At 45.5% G+C, this 21,244-nt stretch overlaps 1 pseudogene; it reads right to left on the reverse strand.

Moving 5' to 3' along the window:
- Positions 1-4,538: 4,538 nt before the first annotated feature.
- The window catches only part of LOC117521202, a 31,997-nt pseudogene continuing 15,291 nt past the window's right edge, over positions 4,539-21,244 (reverse strand).

Here is a 21,244-nt window from a genome sequence, read left to right on the forward strand (position 1 = left end):
TCCACCCACCACTTTAATCATACCTTAGATCTGGTTCTGACTTATGGTATGGAAATTGAAGATTTAACAGTGTTCCCTGAAAACCCCCTTCTGTCTGATCATTTCTTAATAACATTTATATTTACTCTGATGGACTACCCAGCAGTGGGGAATAAGTTTCATTACAGTAGAAGTCTTTCAGAAAGCGCTGTAACTAGGTTTAAGGATATGATTCCTTCTTTATGTTCTCCAATGCCATATACCAACACAGTGCAGAGTAGCTACCTAAACTCTGTGAGTGAGATAGATTATCTCGTCAATAGTTTTATATCCTCATTGAGGACAACTTTGGATGCTGTAGCTCCTCTGAAAAAGAGAGCCTTAAATCAGAAGTGCCTGACTCCGTGGTATAACTCACAAACTCGCAGCTTAAAGCAGATAACCCGTAAGTTGGAGAGGAAATGGCATCTCACAAATTTAGAAGATCTTCACTTAGCCTGGAAAAAGAGTCTGTTGCTCTATAAAAAAGCTCTCTGTAAAGCTAGGACATCATACTACTCATCACTAATTGAAGAAAATAAGAACAACCCCAGGTTTCTTTTCAGCACTGTAGCCAGGCTGACAAAGAGTCAGAGCTCTATTGAGCTGAGTATTCCTTTAACTTTAACTAGTAATGACTTCATGAGTTTCTTTGTTAATAAAATTTTAACTATTAGAGAAAAAATTACTCATAACCATCCCAAAGACATATCGTTCTCTTTGGCTGCTTTCAGTGATGCCGCAATTTGGTTAGACTCTTTCTCTCCGATTGTTCTGTCTGAGTTATTTTCATTAGTTACTTCCTCCAAACTATCAACATATCTATTAGACCCCATTCCTACCAGGCTGCTCAAGGAAGCCCTACCATTAATTAATGCTTCGATCTTAAATATGATCAATCTGTCTTTATTAGTTGGCTATGTACCACAGGCTTTTAAGGTGGCAGTAATTAAACCATTACTTAAAAAGCCATCACTTGACCCAGCTATCTTAGCTAATTATAGGCCAATCTCCAACCTTCCTTTTCTCTCAAAAATTCTTGAAAGGGTAGTTGTAAAACAGCTAACTGATCATCTGCAGAGGAATGGTCTATTTGAAGAGTTTCAGTCAGGGTTTAGAATTCATCATAGTACAGAAACAGCATTAGTGAAGGTTACAAATGATCTTCTTATGGCCTGAGACAGTGGACTCATCTCTGTCCTTGTTCTGTTAGACCTCAGTGCTGCTTTTGATATTGTTGACCATAAAATTTTATTACAGAGATTAGAGCATGCCATAGGTATTAAAGGCACTGCGCTGCATGGTCTGAATCATATTTATCTAATAGATTACAATTTGTTCATGTAAATGGGGAATCTTCTTCACAGACTAAGGTTAATTATGGAATTCCACAAGGTTCTGTGCTAGGACCAATTTTATTCACTTTATACATGCTTCCCTTAGGCAGTATTATTAGACAGCATTGCTTAAATTTTCATTGTTACGCAGATGATACCCAGCTTTATCTATCCATGAAGCCAGAGGACACACACCAATTAGCTAAACTGCAGGATTGTCTTACAGACATAAAGACAAGGATGACCTCTAATTTCCTGCTTTTAAACTCAGATAAAACTGAAGTTATTGTACTTGGCCCCACAAATCTTAGAAACATGGTGTCTAACCAGATCCTTACTCTGGATGGCATTACCCTGACCTCTAGTAATACTGTGAGAAATCTTCATCAGAGTGATGCTGAAAAACTAATTCCTCTAGGCTGGACTACTGTAATTCATTATTATCAGGTTGTCCTAAAAGTTCCCTGAAAAGCCTTCAGTTAATTCAAAATGCTGCAGCTAGAGTACTGACAGGGACTAGAAGGAGAGAGCATATCTCACCCATATTGGCCTCTCTTCATTGGCTTCCTGTTAAATCTAGAATAGAATTTAAAATTCTTCTTCTTACTTATAAGGTTTTGAATAATCAGATCCCATCTTATCTTAGGGACCTTATAGTACCATATCACCCCAATAGAGCGCTTCGCTCTCAGACTGCAGGCTTACTTGTAGTTCCTAGGGTTTGTAAGAGTAGAATGGGAGGCAGAGCCTTCAGCTTTCAGGCTCCTCTCCTGTGGAACCAGCTCCCAATTCAGATCAGGGAGACAGACACCCTCTCTACTTTTAAGATTAGGCGTAAAACTTTCCTTTTTGCTAAAGCTTATAGTTAGGGCTGGATCAGGTGACCCTGAACCATCCCTTAGTTATGCTGCTATAGACTTAGACTGCTGGGGGGTTCCCACGATGCACTGAGTGTTTCTTTCTCTTTTGCTCTGTATGCACCACTCTGCATTTAATCATTAGTGATTGATCTCTGCTCCCCTCCACAGCATGTCTTTTTCCTGGTTCTCTCCCTCAGCCCCAACCAGTCCCAGCAGAAGACTGCCCCTCCCTGAGCCTGGTTCTGCTGGAGGTTTCTTCCTGTTAAAAGGGAGTTTTTCCTTCCCACTGTCGCCAAGTGCTTGCTCACAGGGGGTCGTTTTGACCGTTGGGGTTTTTCCGTAATTATTGTATGGCCTTGCCTTGCAATATAAAGCGCCTTGGGGCAGCTGTTTGTTGTGATTTAGCGCTATATAAATAAAATTGATTTGATTTGATTTAATTCTAAGACAGATGCAGGCTGTATGACTATCGCTCCATTCAAATACTGAACAATACTGTTGAAACATGACTTGCTATAATCCTTTCAATTGCTAAGTCAAGCTTGAGATAATAATTTGTCAAACTGTGTTTGTCTTTTAGTGCACTTGAATATTGAACAATATGAAGTACAACTCTGACACCAGGGGCAACATGGTAGACTGAAGTCACATTATTGTATGGCTTTGCCTTACAATATAAAGCGCCTTGGGGCAACTGTTTGTTGTGATTTGGCGCTATATAAATAAAATTGATTGATTGATTGATTGAATGATAGGCTGGTAGCAAGCTGCAAAACTCTGTTTTGTTTGTGTGTAAATATAACCTCTGTGTCATATATTATGTAAAAGTTAGTGAAAAATAAACACTTAAACACTAATAAACACTAAATAAACAATAAACACTAAAACTGAAAACGCTGTTTTTGGAACCTGATAACACCTCTGCAGACGGACTTCCTATGGAGTTAAATTTGTAAATGCACAGAGGATGATCTCCAAATATTCCTTGATTTGCTCAACATGACAAATAATAATTTGATTTGAACATGTACAAACTGTATGTAAGACAATAGGATCTTAATAATTAAGCAACTGCAAATTATAAAGAACACAATGCTCATATGGCCGAGGGCATTATAACATTGTGTTATATTATAACATACATCTTTAAAGGAACAAGACTTTAATGCACGGGTGTTGAGTAGGATCTCTGATATTACACATAGGGTTAAAATAATACATAACACACAATATTTGGTTGATTGCTCCTAGCAAGTTTCACATTGTCCAGACACTTGTGGTAACCATCAGCAAGCTTCCTGTAGAATTCTGGTTGGATATTTGATCACTCACCCTGCCAGAATTAGTAGCATTCAATTAAACTTGCTGGTTTGCTTGCTGATGTTTATGATCATGTTTGGGTCATGATTTTGGAAATATTATTCTAAATGCTTAATGTTAACCTGTCTTATCCATTCCACAACCAGCTTTGATGAGGGGTCACTGTGCTCTTGGAACAGACTATCTATCCAAGTTTGAATTGTCTAGCTCAGGAGTGGGCATGAAGGGTCAGGACATGATGTTGAGGAGCACTTGCCCAGAACAAGATATTTATTTATTTAAACCACTTGCCTGTATATATCACTCCAACATGAGTCACAGCAGACTAGGCATGTGGAGATTAATCGATACGAACAGTATCTAGATACAAACATGCGCGATGCAAGTGTATGGATTCATTCAGTGTGCAATGATTCAATTGACAGGTGAAATCGTGATGCATTGCTCACTGTGTACCTGCATTGATTTTTTCCGAGGCACAATGAACACACCATCACTGCTTCGCGTTGTGTTTTGAACATGGACAGAAGCCAGAAAGCACATTTCCACCACAACAAACATGGAGGTCATGCAAGAACAGCAGCAAGCGGTTGGAAGAGGTTTTTGATGCACCTAAACCATTTAAATCAGGCGTTTCAAGATACTTCGGCTTTTTAAAAAAGATGGGAAACTTGACAAGACGCAGGTCGTTTGCAAAGAATACCGTGGCCGCCGCTGGTCCGCCTAACTCTGATTCCTCAGATTGTAAACTGAGCTCCAGCAAACTGGTGACAAAAGTATCTCAAAGTACATTTGCCAAGGTGGTACTCTGTCAATGAGTGACTCACTTTAAGTCACTCAGTGACAGAGTGATGCTGTCTTACTGTTAACTGTTTATGTTCTGACAGTGTGATGAAACAGTTTATGAGGAAACCGATTTCTGTTCTATAGCAGTGAGTGGTTTAATAAACTAGAAGCCAATGGATTGAATCACTGACAGAAAAAAAATCAGAGATTGTCATTTACTTTAAGGTTTCAGACTTTCAGATTTACTCATTTATGAACAAAAGATAGTTCTCAAATATGAAATGTTTATGAAACTTTGTGTCATAAGTTAAGCTCTTTAAACCAGTCGTGACCTTCTGACTAGGAGCATCTTAGAGGCTCAAACCACATGCATCAAACATCATGTGGCTGATCCACAGACCTCCTGGGATGTTGGCCTGATAGCAGATATAACACAAAGGCTTCCAAAGTGCATCTGTCAGAGACGTCAGGCAGAAAACTCACTGATCCATCTGACGCGCTGGCCGCCACTTTGTCCCCAGTGGCATTCCAGCACACTTCAAAGATTCTTCCTGTCCCTCGGTAGCTGTGGACCAAAGCACCTGTCTGAATACACACACACACACACACACACACACACACACACACACACACACACACACACACACACACACACTTAGTAATAGAAAGCAGCATTTTCGAACCAAGATAAACTGTCTTTCTCATTGTGTTGACTGATGTCATATTAAGTAGTGTTGTCGTAAATGTGGAGGGATGGAAGACTCAGGTCCATTTGGTGCCATCTCCATAACAGAAGTCACGGAGATTGTTCAAAAGCTCCTCAGTGATAAGTCGGTAGGAGTGGACAAGATCTGCCCTGAGATGCTGAAGTCTCTGGATATTGTTGGTCTCTCATGACTGACACGCCTATACAGTGTTGCAAGAAATCTGGATTGGCAAACTGGGGTGGTTCCTATCTTTAAAAAAGGGGACTGAAAAGTATGTTCCACTTATAGAGGAATTGCACTTTTCACCATACCTGGGAAAGCCTATGCCAGTGTGATAGCAAGGAGACCTAGACTGACTTGCATTCAGGAGTAGCCATGCAGGTTCTGTACTTGTTGTGAAACAGTGGGCCAGATTTTTACATTCACATAGATGTTAGAAGAGGCTTTGGAGTATGACTGGTCTACATGTGTTTTGTGGACTTATAACAGGCATATGACCGGGTCCAACAAGGTGTCCTGTTGGTGTGGGGTGGAAGGTGGTGCTGCAGGAGTATAGGGTACCGAAACCGCTGCAATGTGTGATTCAATCTCTACATGTGCAAAGTAGGAGCTGTGTCTGTATTGTTGGCATCAAATCAGACCTGTTCCTAGTGGGTGTTGGAATCCACCATGGCTGCCCCTTGTTATTAATGCTGTTTGTAATTTGCATGGACAGGATTTCAAAGAGCAGTCAGGGATTGGAAAGTGTCCAGTTTGGTGGACTCAGAATTATAAGTCTGCTTTTTGCAGATGGTGTGGTTCTGTTGGCCTCATCAGACAGTGACCTTTGATGCACACTGGGGTGAGTGTGAAATGACTAGGAGGAGGATCAGCACCTCCAAATCTGAGACCATGGTCCTCTTTTGGAAAAGGGTGGATTGTTCCCTATGGCTTAGGGGAAGTGTTACTGCCCCAGGTGGAGCAGTGCAAGTATCTTAGATCCTTGTTCATGAGTGGGGGTAAAAAGAAGCATGACATCAATAAATGGATTGGGTCTCCATCTGATGTTCTACAGATGCTGTAACAGACTGTGGAGAAGAAAGAGGTGAGCCAGAAGGCAAGACTCTGGATTTACTAGTTGACTTATGCTCTTATCCACACCTCTGGCCACGAACTTTGGGTAAAGACCACAAGAACCAGGTCACAGATACAAGTGGTAGAAATGAGATTCCTATGTCAAGTATTTGGGTGAACAACTGAGGGACAGAGTGAGAGGCCTGAATATCCAGGAGGGACCCTGAGTTGAGCCACTGCTTTTTCATATTGAAAGGAACCAGCTGAGGTGGTTCAGGTATCTGGTGAGGAAGTCTAAGGAGGTCTCCAAGGAACGTACAACTGGGAGGAGAACCTGGGGAAGCTCCAGGACATGCTGGAGGGATTATATTTCCAAGTTGGCTTGGGAATGCATCTGGATTCCCCCAAGAAGAGCTAGGCCTTGTTGAGACTGCCAGTAAAAATTTGATTTATGTGCGTGTTCGATTTGAATCCGATTTCATACTGCATCTGGACAATTAAAAGATGGATGTCATCCATCTTTTTCCAAATCTGTAGGTAGTTTGTAATGCAATTCCAAACATACCACGTAAAGCTTCCCTTGTGAATTTATATGATGGGAGCTGTGGTGACTCTCTTGTTACCTTCTGAGCAGCTGGGTGAGGGACACACACACACACACACACACACACACACACACACACACACACACACACACACACACACACACACACACACACACACACACACACACACACACACACACACACACACACACACACACAGAAGCAAAAAGTAACCCTTGAATTCACCTCCAAAACAGAACACTCAGACATCACCTCAAGCCTGAATCACAGTAGAGCCCTGCACAGGACTACAACCCCTGGCAAAAATTATGGAATCACCGGCCTCGGAGGATGTTCATTCAGTTGTTTAATTTTGTAGAGAAAAAGCAGATCACAGACATGACACAAAACTAAAGTCATTTCAAATGGCAACTGTCTGGCTTTAAGAAACACTATAAGAAATCAGGAAAAAAAAATTGTGGCAGTCAGTAACGGTTACTTTTTTAGACCAAGCAGAGGGAAAAAAATATGGAATCACTCAATTCTGAGGAAAAAATTATGGAATCATGAAAAACAAAAGAATGGTCCAACACATCACTAGTATTTTGTTGCACCACCTCTGGCTTTCATAACAGCTTGCAGTCTCTGGACTTAATGAGTGACAAACAGTACTCTTCATCAATCTGGCTCCAACGTTCTCTGATTGCTGTTGCCAGATCAGCTTTGCAGGTTGGAGCCTTGTCATGGACCATTTTCTTCAACTTCCACCAAAGATTTTCAATTGGATTAAGATCCGGACTATTTGCAAGGAATGACATTGACCCTATGTGTCTTTTTGCAAGGAATGTTTTCAGAGTTTTTGCTCTATGGCAAGATGCATTATCATCTTGAAAAATGATTTCATCATCCCCAAACATCCTTTCAATTGATGGGATAAGAAAAGTGTCCAAAATATCAACGTAAACTTGTGCATTTATTGATGATGTAATGACAGCCATCTCCCCAGTGCCTTTACCTGACATGCAGCCCCATATCATCAATGACTGTGGAAATTTACATGTTCTCTTCAGGCAGTCATCTTTATAAATCTCAATGGAACGGCACCAAACAAAAGTTCCAGCATCATCACCTTGCCCAGTGCAGATTCGAGATTCATCACTGAATATGACTTTCATCCAGTCATCCACAGTCCACGATTGCTTTTCTTTAGCCCATTGTAACCTTGTTTTTTTTCTGTTTAGGTGTTAATGATGGCTTTCGTTTAGCTTTTCTGTATGTAAATCCCATTTCCTTTAGGCGGTTTCTTACAGGTCGGTCACAGACGTTGACTCCAGTTTCCTCCCATTCGTTCCTCATTTGTTTTGTTGTGCATTTTCGATTTTTGAAACATATTGCTTTAAGTTTTCTGTCTTGATGCTTTGATGTCTTCCTTGGTCTACCAGTATGTTTGCCTTTAACAACCTTCCCATGTTGTTTGTATTTGGTCCAGAGTTTAGACACAGCTGACTGTGGACAACCAACATCTTTTGCAACATTGCGTGATGATTTACCCTCTTTTAAGAGTTTGATAATCCTCTCCTTTGTTTCAATTGACATCTCTCGTGTTGGAGCCATGATTCATGTCAGTCCACTTGGTGCAACAGCTCTCCAAGGTGTGATCACTCCTTTTTAGATGCAGACTAACGAGCAGATCTGATATGATGCAGGTGTTAGTTTTGGGGATGAAAATTTACAGGGTGACTCCATAATTTATTCCTCAGAATTGAGTGATTCCATATTTTTTTCCCTGTGCTTGGTCTAAAAAAGTAACCATTACTGACTGCCACAATTATTTTTCCTGATTTCTTATAGTGTTTCTTAAAGCCAGAAAGTTACCATTTGAAATGACTTTAGTTTTGTGTCATGTCTGTGATCTGCTTTTTTTTCTACAGAATTAAACAACTGAATGAACATCGTCCGAGGCTGGTGATTCCATAATTATTGCCAGGGGTTGTATATTCTTCGACCAGCTCCCGCTGAAATTCTGACCATTCTCACCTGCACACGCAAAGTGTGTGTTACAGTCCCGCCCGCACCCGCGAAACGCTGAGAGCACAATAATAGAGATGCATTGATTTGGTGTATTCGCCCGTCCCGTGGGAGAAAACGCGTCATTTAGGCTATTAATAAAGAAATTCATGGGATTGTTTCTTTTGTTGAACCTCTGGCCTGTATGTCTTTTGATGCACTGATGAGGAATAGCGTTACTATTTGGTTGTTTCAGTTTAAAGACAGTTTCATGTGACAGTGTTTCAGTGTTCTTTTTTCCTTGGCTTTTGACACCAACAAAGCTTAGTTTGATAATTTTTTAATTGCATTTTAGTTTTATTTTGTGGTTCTTTTTATGATATTGTGCTTTAATATGCATTATGTTTGTAGTGTATAGCACCTTGTGTCAGCACTGGCTGTTTTAAGGTGCTTTATAAATAAAGTTGGTATGGTATGGACAGTTCAGTTACTGCATGCGCATATAAGAGCATGCAATAACTCACTGGGCTGTGACACAGAGAGTGAGAGAGACAAAGACTCGCTGCTCTGTGTCTGTGTTTCTCTCTGTTCTCTCCTGTAATGTCCGCTGCTCCTGTTAAATTATTAAGATGAAAGTAGCCTGTGGACACGCATACAGTGGTGTTCAGAATAATAGTAGTGTTGTGGGCTGGGGTGTTTGGCTGGCTTTGTTTTTTCTGTTTCTCCCACCAGGTGGTATGCATTCAGGACTGAGTGGCTGGCGTGGGGCTGAGTTTGAGGACCTCACCCTGATCACCTGTGGCTTGTTATCATGTGCAGTTGATCAGGACTCACAGCTGTGGTGCATCTGTCTTGATCAGAGCATGTTGCATTTAAACCTGGAATACAGTGTGTATTTGCCAGAGACTCGACTTTGTGACCAGACGTGTGAGATCAACGTTGGGAGAACAATCTCACCACTACGGACACAGAGACCGCTCCAGGTTTGACGCCACGGTCTGTGAAAGACGATTGGGTGAGGTCTCACGCTCTTCAGCACACTTCCTGAGGTATTTTGGTTTTTGTGATTTTCATGAAGTCAGTAAATTTGGTGTCCCTCACACCTTGTTATATTGAGCTGTTATGCTATGCTAATCATCTAAATCAGCTTCTACTGCAGTGGAGTTTTGAACTGAGTTGTTCTGTGCCTGCGGGGAGAGAAGCTGATTTTACATTTAGGCCAGGAAGTGTTTTGCTGATTGTGTGCACCTTTGAGCTGTCTCTCTGTGTGGAGAGTGTTGGACTCACCTTACGGTTTCTTCTTTCACAGACTCGGTTTGTTGCGGCCACCTGGGGGGTGTCGGCGGGGTCCTTGGGTCCAGAATTGTTGTGGCTCCGGTCCTTTTGCGCTGCTGGAAGCGCGCCGTTTTTCCACCTCGCCAGACCGTTGACTTTTGGGTTATTATCACTTAATACACTATGTTAATTAAAACTTGTTTTCCTTTGAACCGTGCTCTGCTTCTTTTATGCTGGGTCCTGTCAAACGCTGGGTCAGTTCTCCGCCCGCGTCCGACACATAACAGTAGTCTCTGGCCTTTTAAAAATGGACCAGCTGTAGCAGAGACGGTATTTTTGACCGGGAAGGCTGCAGCAGATGTTGGAGTTAATCCGGGATCAGTTGCGGGTGCTCTCCGCCCGGGTTGTGCGCATTGGCGCGTGCATGGCGGAGTTTACAGCTTGGGTCGCGTTGCATCCCGCTGTTACGGCAGTAGCCCCGTCTCCTCCCGTGCAGGTGGCCCCAACACCTGTTGTATTACCTCCGGAGGTATTATCACATTAAGTTGCATGTCAAAATCTGCTGTCACGTAAAGCAATGTGTATTAGTTTTTACTCGGTCACCACGGGGACTCCCTTATTTGGCACTTTGGCTCCCTCTGTTGGTGACAGAGCCACATTACCGTCTAGGTCCAAAGAATGGAAAATACATTTTTTTTTTCCATTCTCTGCACTTGACGATGTAGACCAATCGTTAGTTTTTTGTTGGTCTGTCTGTTTCTTTTATTTAGTATGGGGTGTTTTTGTATCGGGTGTTAATTTGTCTTTGTGTGGGTTAAGGCACTGTCAGTGTCCTGGTTGGGTGGACAGACTGGCCGGTTGGAGCTCTTCTGGACCCAGGTATTATTTATTATTTGTAGTTTTTTATTTTCTGTTAGTGGGTTGGGTCGTTTTTTTCTTTTTATTTCCCTGTCCCCTAGCCCCGACCTAACACACTTCTGTACCATTTGTCTTTAGTGTGTGGGGTGGTGCAGGTTGGTTACGCTGGGTGTCTCCTGGGAGACCTCTGCACCGGGGGGGTTCAGGGTTGTTGTTTATGTTTAGTTGATTCCCGGTTCCACTCCAGCCTCAGCGGGCCTTTGACCGTTCGTCATCGGCGTCGCTGGGGTGTAGTGCAGTGGGAATGTGCTTCAGTCGGAGCAGTGGCGCTGATTCGTGCCGTTCGCCTTTTACTCAATTTTTACTCATCAGTCCACAAAATATTCCTCCATTTCTCTTTAAGCCAGTTGATGTGTTCTTTGGCAAATTATAACCTCTTCTGCACATGTCTTTTATTTAACAGAGGGACTTTGCAGGGGATTCTTGCAAATAAATTAGCTTCACATAGGTGTCTTCTGTCACAGCACTTACAGGTAACTCCAGACTGTCTTTGATCATCCTGGAGTTGATCCATGGGTGAGCCTTTGCCATTCTAGTTATTCTTCTATCCATTTTGATGGTGGTTTTCCGTTTTCTTCCACGCGTCTCTGGTTTTGTCCATTTTAAAGCATTGGAGATCATTGTAGATGAACAGCTTATAATTTTTTGCACCTGCGTATAAGTTTTCCCCTCTCCAATCAACTTTTTAATCAAACTACGCTGTTCTTCTGAACAATGTCTTGAACGTCCCATTTTCCTCAGGCTTTCAAGGAGAAAAGCATGTTCAACAGGTGCTGGCTTCATCCTTACATAGGGGACACCTGATTCACACCTGTTTGTTCCACAAAATTGACAAACTCACTGACTGAATGCCACACTACTATTATTGTGATCACCCCCTTTTCTACTTTTTTTAACTAATAGCCCAATTTCATAGCCTTAAGAGTGTGCATATCATGAATGCATGGTCTTGTTGGATTTGTGAGAATCTACTGGTACCTTGTTTCCCATGTAACAATAAGAAATATACTCAAAACCTGGATTAAACTTTTTAGTCACATAGCACTATTATTCTGAACACTACTGTATGTTACACTTTTCTCCTTTGTTAACTGAGTCATCTTGTTGCTTCTGTTTCGGCAGTGTTTATTTTTGGTCACCCTCTCCTGCCCACAGCAAAGTTCTGACCGCCTGCTCCCGCAATGTTTGCGTTGGGTCCTAGCGGGATCCAATCCCAATGCAGCCCTCTAAATTACAATGCATGTCGTGTCAAATGCATGCACTGATTCACAAGACCCGTGAAACACGAGACTTGCGCATGCATCACACAAACAGGTGTCATGTTTGTGCATTTACCCAGCAGAGTCAGCTGTCATTGAATCTGTCAACATCATTTCCCATTGTTAATGCCTTTTAAGTGAAGTGCATGTTCATTTTGGACTTTTTTGTGTGCATGTGTTTGCATGTCTTTTTTCAAATGGCTGGCTTGGCTGATTAAATTGTTACCAGAAAGCATATAGAAACTTAAAAGTATCAATTCTACATGGATGCTTAGGAGGAAAATAAGACAGCACTGTGATTCATCTACAATATTCAAGACAGCAACTTACCTCCAACACTGTAGGTATTTGGAAAAATAAGGGGGAGTCTGGGGGAGATCGCTGCCACCAGGAAATTTTGAGAATATAAGTGCCTTGTGGTGCATTCTTTGGACTAAATTTGGACCTGATGTTGTGTGGGCCGCCAGAAGAGGAGGTACTGCTGGCCCACCACCAGAGGGCGCCCTGTCTGGAGTGCGGGCTCCAGGCACCAGAGGGCGCAGCCGCCTCACAGGAGCAGCCAGGGTGACAGCTGTCACGCATCACCTGCAACAGCTGTTACCAATCATCTGATCGGCAGGAGTATATCAGCAGGACGACGTCTCCACCTCTTTGCCGAGATATCGTTTCTACCGAGAAGGTAACGTACTCAGCTAACTGTTTGACAGTGATCTTTGTGACTTTGTGCATTACTCTGAGAGAACTTTCCAACGAGAGGTGGAGGCAGCTTACCTGCCGTTCGGATTCCTGGGTGTGAACGCGCCCTCCTTTAATTGTTCTTTATTCCTTGCCAGCAGTACCAGGTCCGACACGCGGAGGCAGTGGCCACCTGGGAATTCGGGACTTGGCGGCTCCAGTATTCCCGGGGTCTGGTGGCGGAGGAAACCGTGTGGTTCCGGTTCTACTTTGGAGAGGCGTCTCCTATCTTCGAGCCTGCCCACACGACACCTGTGTGAATTTGACTTTGTCCATTATTGTAATCTGTTGTACTTGTTGTGCATATTCACAACAGTAAAGTGTGTTATTTGACCTATTCCATTGTCCGTTCATTTGCGCCCCCTGTTGTGGGTCAGTGTACTTACACTTTCCCAACAGGATATCTCGGCCAACGTCATGGACCCCGTGGGGCGTCAACCGGCTGTTGAACGGCCAATGGAAGAACAGGGCGCACTGGCGTCCGCAGGAGGAATGATCGGTGAGTTGCAGCGGATCCTCACTGCTTTCACGGCTCGGTTGGATTTAATGACCGAGCAGAACGTCCTCCTTAACCGCAGGGTGGAGGCTCTCGCCGCGCAGGTGGAAGCGCGCCGTCAGGGCGCTGCTGCGGCTCTCCCTCCTGTCGATCCTGTGCGTAACAGTGACGTTCCACAGGTCGTTCAACGACCCCTCCCACCATCCCCTGAAGCATACATAAGCCCTCCGGAGCCGTACAGAGGTTGTGTGGAGACGTGCGCGGACTTTCTTATGCAGTGTTCGCTCGTCTTCGCACAACGTCCCGTCATGTACGCGACTGATGCTAGTAAGATAGCTTATGTAATTAATCTGCTTCGCGGCAAGGCACGCGCTTGGGCTACAGCGCTTTGGGAGCAAAATTCACGGCTCCTTCTGACATATGATGGGTTTGTGAGGGAGTTCAGAACAGTGTTCGATCATCCAAATAGAGGAGAGACCGCTTCAGCCGTGCTGCTGTCAATGAGACAGGGGCACCGGAGCGCAGCTGTCTATACAGTCGACTTCCGCATCGCGGCTGCGAGGTCCGGCTGGAATAACACTGCCCTCCGTGCCGCCTTCGTAAACGGACTGTCGTTGGTCCTGAAGGAGCTCCTGGTGGCCAAGGACGAACCGCGGGATTTAGATGGGCTTATTGATCTCGTTATACGATTAGACAATCGGTTAGAGGAACGCCGTCGGGAGCGAGGCGAAGGACGTGACCGGATACGCGCCGCCCCTCTCCCTTCCGGGTTCGAAAAGGGGCCGCCCTCCCCACGCTCCACAGCCGCAGCGCTTTGTGGGGCAACAGCTCCCCCTGTTGACGTTGTTAGGGAAACGCACAGGGCCAAAATGGGAGGCTGATCCGTGGAGAGTGTTTTCTCTGCAGCTCAACAGAGCACACACAGAGACTGCCCCAAACGGCCAAAACGTCAACACTCGCCCTTAGAGACTGGGCTAAGGGGGGGTCAAGACATTCAAGTGAGACACACACAAATTGCCACACGACTCCCAGTCACAATCCTGAGCGGGGATTTAACCCTTCAAGCCCGAGCACTGGTGGACACAGGGTCAGAAGGGAATCTGCTAGACAGCAGATGGGCAAAGGAGGTAGGGCTCCCTCTGGTGGCGCTTCCTACGCCATTGCAGGTGCAGGCACTAGATGGCACCCTCCTCCCTTTACTCACACACAAGACACCACCAGTAACTCTGGTGGTGTCTGGAAACCACCGGGAGGAGATTGAGTTTTTTGTAACTCCTTCTACCTCCCGCGTGATTTTGGGCATCCCATGGATGTTAAAGCACAATCCCCGGATCGATTGGCCGTCTGGAGTGGTGGTTCAGTGGAGCAAAACCTGCTATCGAGTGTGTTTAGGATCCTCGGTTCCTCCCGGTTCCCAGGCTAAGGAGGAGGTCAAAGTCCCTCCCAATTTGACGACAGTGCCGGTTGAGTACCACGATCTTGCTGACGTCTTCAGCAAGGATCTGGCACTCACCCTTCCCCCGCACCATCCGTACGATTGTGCCATTGATTTGGTTCCAGGCGCTGAGTTCCCGTCCAGCAGGCTGTACAACCTCTCACGACCTGAGCGCGAATCAATGGAGACCTACATCCGGGACTCATTAGCTGCCGGGCTGATCCGGAACTCCACCTCCCCGATGGGGGCAGGTTTCTTTTTTGTGGGCAAGAAAGATGGCGGACTTCGTCCATGTATTGATTACAGGGGGCTGAATGAGATTACGGTTCGCAACCGATACCCGTTGCCATTATTAGATTCCGTGTTCACCCCCCTGCATGGAGCCAAAATCTTTACTAAGCTGGATCTTAGAAATGCGTATCACCTGGTTCGGATCCGGAAGGGAGACAAATGGAAGACGGCATTTAACACCCCGTTAGGTCACTTTGAGTACCTGGTCATGCCGTTCGGCCTCACAAACGCCCCCGCGACGTTCCATGCATTGGTTAATGATGTCTTGCGGGATTTCCTGCACCGATTCGTCTTCATATATATCTAGACGATATCCTCATCTTTTCTTCGGATCCTGAGACTCATGTCCGGCATGTACGTCAGGTCCTGCAGCGGTTGTTGGAGAACCGGCTGTTTGTGAAGGGCGAGAAGTGCGAGTTTCACCGCACTTCTTTGTCCTTCCTGGGGTTCATCATCTCCCCCAACTCCGTCGCTCCTGATCCGGCCAAGGTTGCGGCGGTGAGAGACTGGCCCCAACCCACTAGCCGTAGGAAGCTGCAACAGTTCCTCGGCTTTGCAAATTTTTACAGGAGGTTCATTAAGGGCTACAGTCAGGTAGTTAGCCCCCTGACAGCCCTGACCTCACCAAAAGTCCCCTTCACCTGGTCGGATCATTGCGATGCCGCGTTCAAGGAGTTGAAATGACGCTTCTCGTCTGCACCCGTTCTGGTGCAGCCCGATCCTAGTCGCCAGTTAGTGGTTGAAGTGGACGCCTCAGACTCGGGGATAGGAGCTGTGCTTTCCCAGAGCGGGAGGACCGATAAGGTCCTTCACCCGTGTGCCTATTTTTCCCGCAGGTTGACCCCGGCCGAACGGAACTATGACGTTGGCAATCGAGAACTCCTTGCGGTGAAAGAGGCTCTTGAAGAGTGGAGACATCTGTTGGAGGGAACGTCCGTGCCATTCACAGTTTTCACTGACCACCAGAACCTGGAGTATATCAGGACTGCCAAGCGGCTGAACCCCAGGCAAGCCCGCTGGTCACTGTTCTTCGGCCGTTTTGACTTCCGGATCACCTACCGTCCCGGGACCAAGAACCAGAAATCGGATGCCTTGTCCTGGGTACATGAAGATGAAGTCAAAACGGAGTTGTCGGATCCACCAGAACCCATCATCCCGGAGTCCACTATCGTGGCCACCCTCACCTGGGACGTAGAGAGAACCGTCCGGGAGGCCCTGGCACGAAGCCCGGACCCCGGGACTGGGCCGAAGAACAAACTCTACGTCCCACCAGAAGCTAGGGCTGCAGTCCTGGACTTCTGTCACGGCTCTAAGCTCTCCTGTCATCCAGGGGTGCGAAGAACCGTGGCAGTTGTCCGGCAGCGCTTCTGGTGGGCGTCCCTAGAGGCCGACGTCCGGGATTATATCCAGGCCTGCACCACCTGCACCAGGGGCAAGGCTGACCATCGCAGGGCTTCGGGACTGCTCCAGCTGCTGCCCGTGCCCCATCGCCCCTGGTCCCACATCGGCCTGGATTTTGTCACGGGCCTCCCGCCGTCCCAGGGCAACACCACCATCCTCACGATAGTGGACCGATTCTCCAAGGCGGCCCACTTCGTGGCCCTCCCGAAGCTCCCGACGGCCCAGGAGACAGCGGACCTCCTGGTCCACCACGTCGTCCGGCTGCATGGGATACCATCGGACATCGTTTCGGATCGTGGTCCCCAGTTCTCCTCGCAAGTCTGGAGGAGCTTCTGCCGGGAACTGGAGGCCACGGTGAGTCTCTCATCCGGGTATCATCCCCAGACCAACGGGCAAGCAGAACGGGCCAATCAGGAGGTGGAGCAGGCCCTGCGTTGCGTGACAGCCGCGCACCCGGCGGCCTGGAGTACCCATCTGGCCTGGATCGAGTACGCCCATAACAGCCAGGTGTCGGCAGCCACCGGCCTCTCCCCTTTCGAGGTGTGTCTGGGGTACCAACCTCCTTTGTTTCCGGTGGTTGAGGGAGAGGTCGGTGTGCCGTCGGGTGTGGCGTGCCGCCCGTTCTGCCTTGCTGAAGGCCCGGATGAGGACGAAGGCCCATGCAGACCGTCGGCGGACCCCAGCCCCTACGTACCGGCCAGGGCAGGCAGTGTGGTTGTCTACAAAGGACATACCCCTTCAAGTGGACTCCCCCAAACTGCAGGACCGGTACATCGGTCCGTTCAAGATCATCAAGGTACTCAGTCCAGCCGCAGTGAGGCTTCAGCTTCTGGCCTCACTGCGGATCCATCCCGTTTTCCACGTGTCCCGGATTAAGCCCCATCACACCTCACCCCTCTGTAATCCCGGTCCGGCACCACCTCCTGCCCGGATCATCGATGGCGAGCCGGCTTGGACTGTGCGCCGGCTCTTGGATGTCCGTAGGATGGGCCGGGGCTTCCAGTATTTGGTGGACTGGGAGGGGTACGGACCTGAAGAACGCTCCTGGGTGAAGAGGAGCTTCATCCTGGACCCGGCCCTCCTGGCCGATTTTCTACCGCCGCCACCCGGACAAACCTGATCGGGCGCCAGGAGGCGCCCGTTGAGGGGGGGGGTCCTGTTGTGTGGGCCGCCAGAAGAGGAGGTACTGCTGGCCCACCACCAGAGGGCGCCCTGTCTGGAGTGCGGACTCCAGGCACCAGAGGGCGCAGCCGCCTCACAGGAGCAGCCAGGGTGACAGCTGTCACGCATCACCTGCAACAGCTGTTACCAATCATCTGATCGGCAGGAGTATATCAGCAGGACGACGTCTCCACCTCTTTGCCGAGATATCGTTTCTACCGAGAAGGTAACGTACTCAGCTAACTGTTTGACAGTGATCTTTGTGACTTTGTGCATTACTCTGAGAGAACTTTCCAACGAGAGGTGGAGGCAGCTTACCTGCCATTTGGATTCCTGGGTGCGAACGCGCCCTCCTTTAATTGTTCTTTATTCCTCGCCAGCAGTACCAGGTCCGACACGCGGAGGCAGTGGCCACCTGGGAATTCGGGACTTGGCGGCTCCAGTATTCCCGGGGTCTGGTGGCGGAGGAAACCGTGTGATTCCGGTTCTACTTTGGAGAGGCGTCTCCTATCTTCGAGCCTGCCCACACGACACCTGTGTGAATTTGACTTTGTCCATTATTGTAATCTGTTGTACTTGTTGTGCATATTCACAACAGTAAAGTGTGTTATTTGACCTATTCCATTGTCCGTTCATTTGCGCCCCCTGTTGTGGGTCCGTGTACTTACACTTTCCCAACACCTGAAACAGCTGTTAAAGTTCTCTTGTGATCTCATGCAGTATGGCACATGTGGCTTTTGAATGCATGTTGTGCCATCTTGTAGGAGCATCTACAGACTATAACACAATAGTTTACAAATATAGCTAAATCTTGATAAACTTTATTTAGTTTGTTTTTGATTGGGCTCAAAGACTAGGCAATTAAAAATCATAACTTTCAACTAACGTTATAAATTTCATAACTGCTTTCAGACTAGGTGAAGAGATATATCATAATAATGAAGCCACTCGATTACTATTATTCATTCAATAATTCACAACAAAAAATGTTATTTGTTTAAATTATTCATCTCAGTCTGAGCCCAAAATATGGTAAAATAACATACATTATAGTAAAAAAGCCACATATTCTTGTGTAAATTCCTGTAAATCCACTCAAAGCCACAGTGTCTTTTTCCCATGAAAAAAGTCTATATTAATAAAAACTCATTTACATTGTGTAAATTCATTCAGACAGTCTTTTTGCCCAATGAAAGATTAATGAAAAAAGTCACATAATTTTGTCTAAAATTCTGTGTGAACAGCACAATGTTTATTTTCCAGAGAAAAATTCACTTTTCCCATTTCTTTTATCTTTCAGGTGTGTTGATGAAGCTAGCGACAATTCCACGGATTCTTGTCCTTATCAGACTTTTTGAAAGTCTTTCTTGCCATCTTCTCTCTGACATCGGCCCGTGACAGACATGCTGCACAAGTCTTCTTTTAAAAACTTTAGCGCTCTAAAGTTTTGCGAGCTTCGCAAAGGAGACAAAATGTGTCACTGCAGCAACCAACCAGTCTCGCTTTATGACAACTGTCGCAACAGCCAGGCTTTTTTCTCCTTGAAACTCCACGGATCTGAGGACACTTATATATATCTGTAACACACAGATCAGTGTCTGCAGACCACCCCTGTCTTATAAAACTTGCACAATGTCATAAAAAAAGAACACTTTGCAATAGACATTTTAAAAACTCAGTCACGATTACAGAGTAAAACACTAACCCCCCCATGATGAAATCTGCGGAATTTTGCGGATCTGTGGAGTTTTCACTGCCCTGCATTTCTTTCAGATGGCAAGAATTTACAAAAAGACGGAAAACTGTCCAAAGACAGCGAATAAGCATCCCTGATTCTATAAAAAATAAACTCATCAACTTTGGTTAGAATCCACCTCCTGTGAACCACAGCGCTGTAGCTGCAGCATTTACACACTGAACAGCATTCATGTGACGTGCTGTGTGTGTGACTTTCACTACTATAGCAACCGATGTGGATTAGATGGCGGAAGACGACTGCAGTGAGGACAAAGAAATTGGATCTGGTCACCTGTCTTATATAATGTGGTCAGTGAATCAGTGAGATTAGATTCAATCAGATATGCTTTAAATCTGTTATGAACTAGCAGTGTAAACAAACCATTAGAGCACTTGGCCTAGGACAGGAATGTGTGGGATGAGCTGCCTGGTCTACTGCCACTGTGACCAGTATCCGGAAAAGTGTCAGAAAATGAATGAATGGCAGTGAATTTATTCGTGAATGTGTGCTGGTGTAGAGTCGCTTTATTTGTCACAAACCTGAGTGTTCCAAATGTGAACACATTTGTCAAAGGAGCCGCTGGCGAGGTGCCTGCCATCAGAGCTGAAGGACATGCTGTTTATGGGCTCCTGGTGGCAGGTGAGCGTGTGGATACACACCCCATGCTCCACATCCCAGAGACGCACCGTTGAGTCAAATGATGCACTGGTGAGCGGAATGAGAAATATTTATTCAAGTTTTGGGTTTTGATGTCCAGGGATGCATTCTGGAGGGTTTTTGATTGCTATTTTTTCACTGCTATGCCCCCCCCCAAAATTTAGTTGTACTGCTTAATGTGTGCTGTATTTGGATTTTCTTTTGCACATTTTCACCTTTTCTTTGCATTTAACCGAAATGATATCACAACCTTCATATTTGTTTGATAATATTATTAACTACAAGAGCTGTAATCACTTTCATATTTTTGGCTTTCCTCATCCTAACTGACCTGATTTGAAAGGGAGAACCCCCAAAAAACAGACCCAGCAATGCCCGAGCTTAGACACTAAATTAAAAAAGATATTACTTCCATTTTAGTTAAGCAGAAAAGTTAAATTCAGTAAACTTATTTTTATATAGCTCATCAATTAAAGCTAGTCCAGAACTATAGTAAAACGTAGGCCCAGAGAAATACGGATTTGAACATTTTATTTATATTTATATATAGATAGATAGATATAGAGATAGACAGATAAATAGAATTATATAAGTATTATGCTCCTTGAGGGCACTTGTCCATCATGTTTTCAGCTCTACTCACACATCATTATTTTGGTGTTTCCAAGCTCCTCATTGGCTGAGCATATCTGACAGAGTTAATTAGCTGTGGGCGGAGCAGAATTTTTATGTTAGCTTTGGCTCGGGTGCATTGCTTTTTTAAAATCAGACTGGTCTGACAGTTAAAGTACTGAACAAAACATTGCTCAAATATTTTGGGCAGTTTTGGAACAGTTTTTGGGCTGGAAACCATTAGTTGTATCTGCTCACACTGGAGCCCGCTAGCAATGGTTGCTAGTTGTTGTGCACCAACTGTGTCTGTCTTTTCTGTGCATTTTATTACAAATATCTGAGCCAATATAGCGTGTGCAGTTAATTATCATAATGGAACAGGAACAATCAAAAACGGGTGGGCATGAAGGGCCAAGACAGTACAGGTTTTCCTTCCATGATTGAATCACCTCACCAGTTGATTTCACAGATGATCAGGACTTTAATTTGAAGGGATAAGCTCATTAATAAAATGAGCAACTGGCGTGATCATTTGCCCGGGAAACCTGCACCATCTTGGCCCTATGTGGCAGACTATTGCTCACACCGATCTAAGAAGTCTGTGCTCCAGTATTTCCATCAAGTGAAATTTTT

Source organism: Thalassophryne amazonica, chromosome 12 (genome assembly GCF_902500255.1).
Source record: "Thalassophryne amazonica chromosome 12, fThaAma1.1, whole genome shotgun sequence".
NCBI lineage: Eukaryota > Metazoa > Chordata > Actinopteri > Batrachoidiformes > Batrachoididae > Thalassophryne > Thalassophryne amazonica.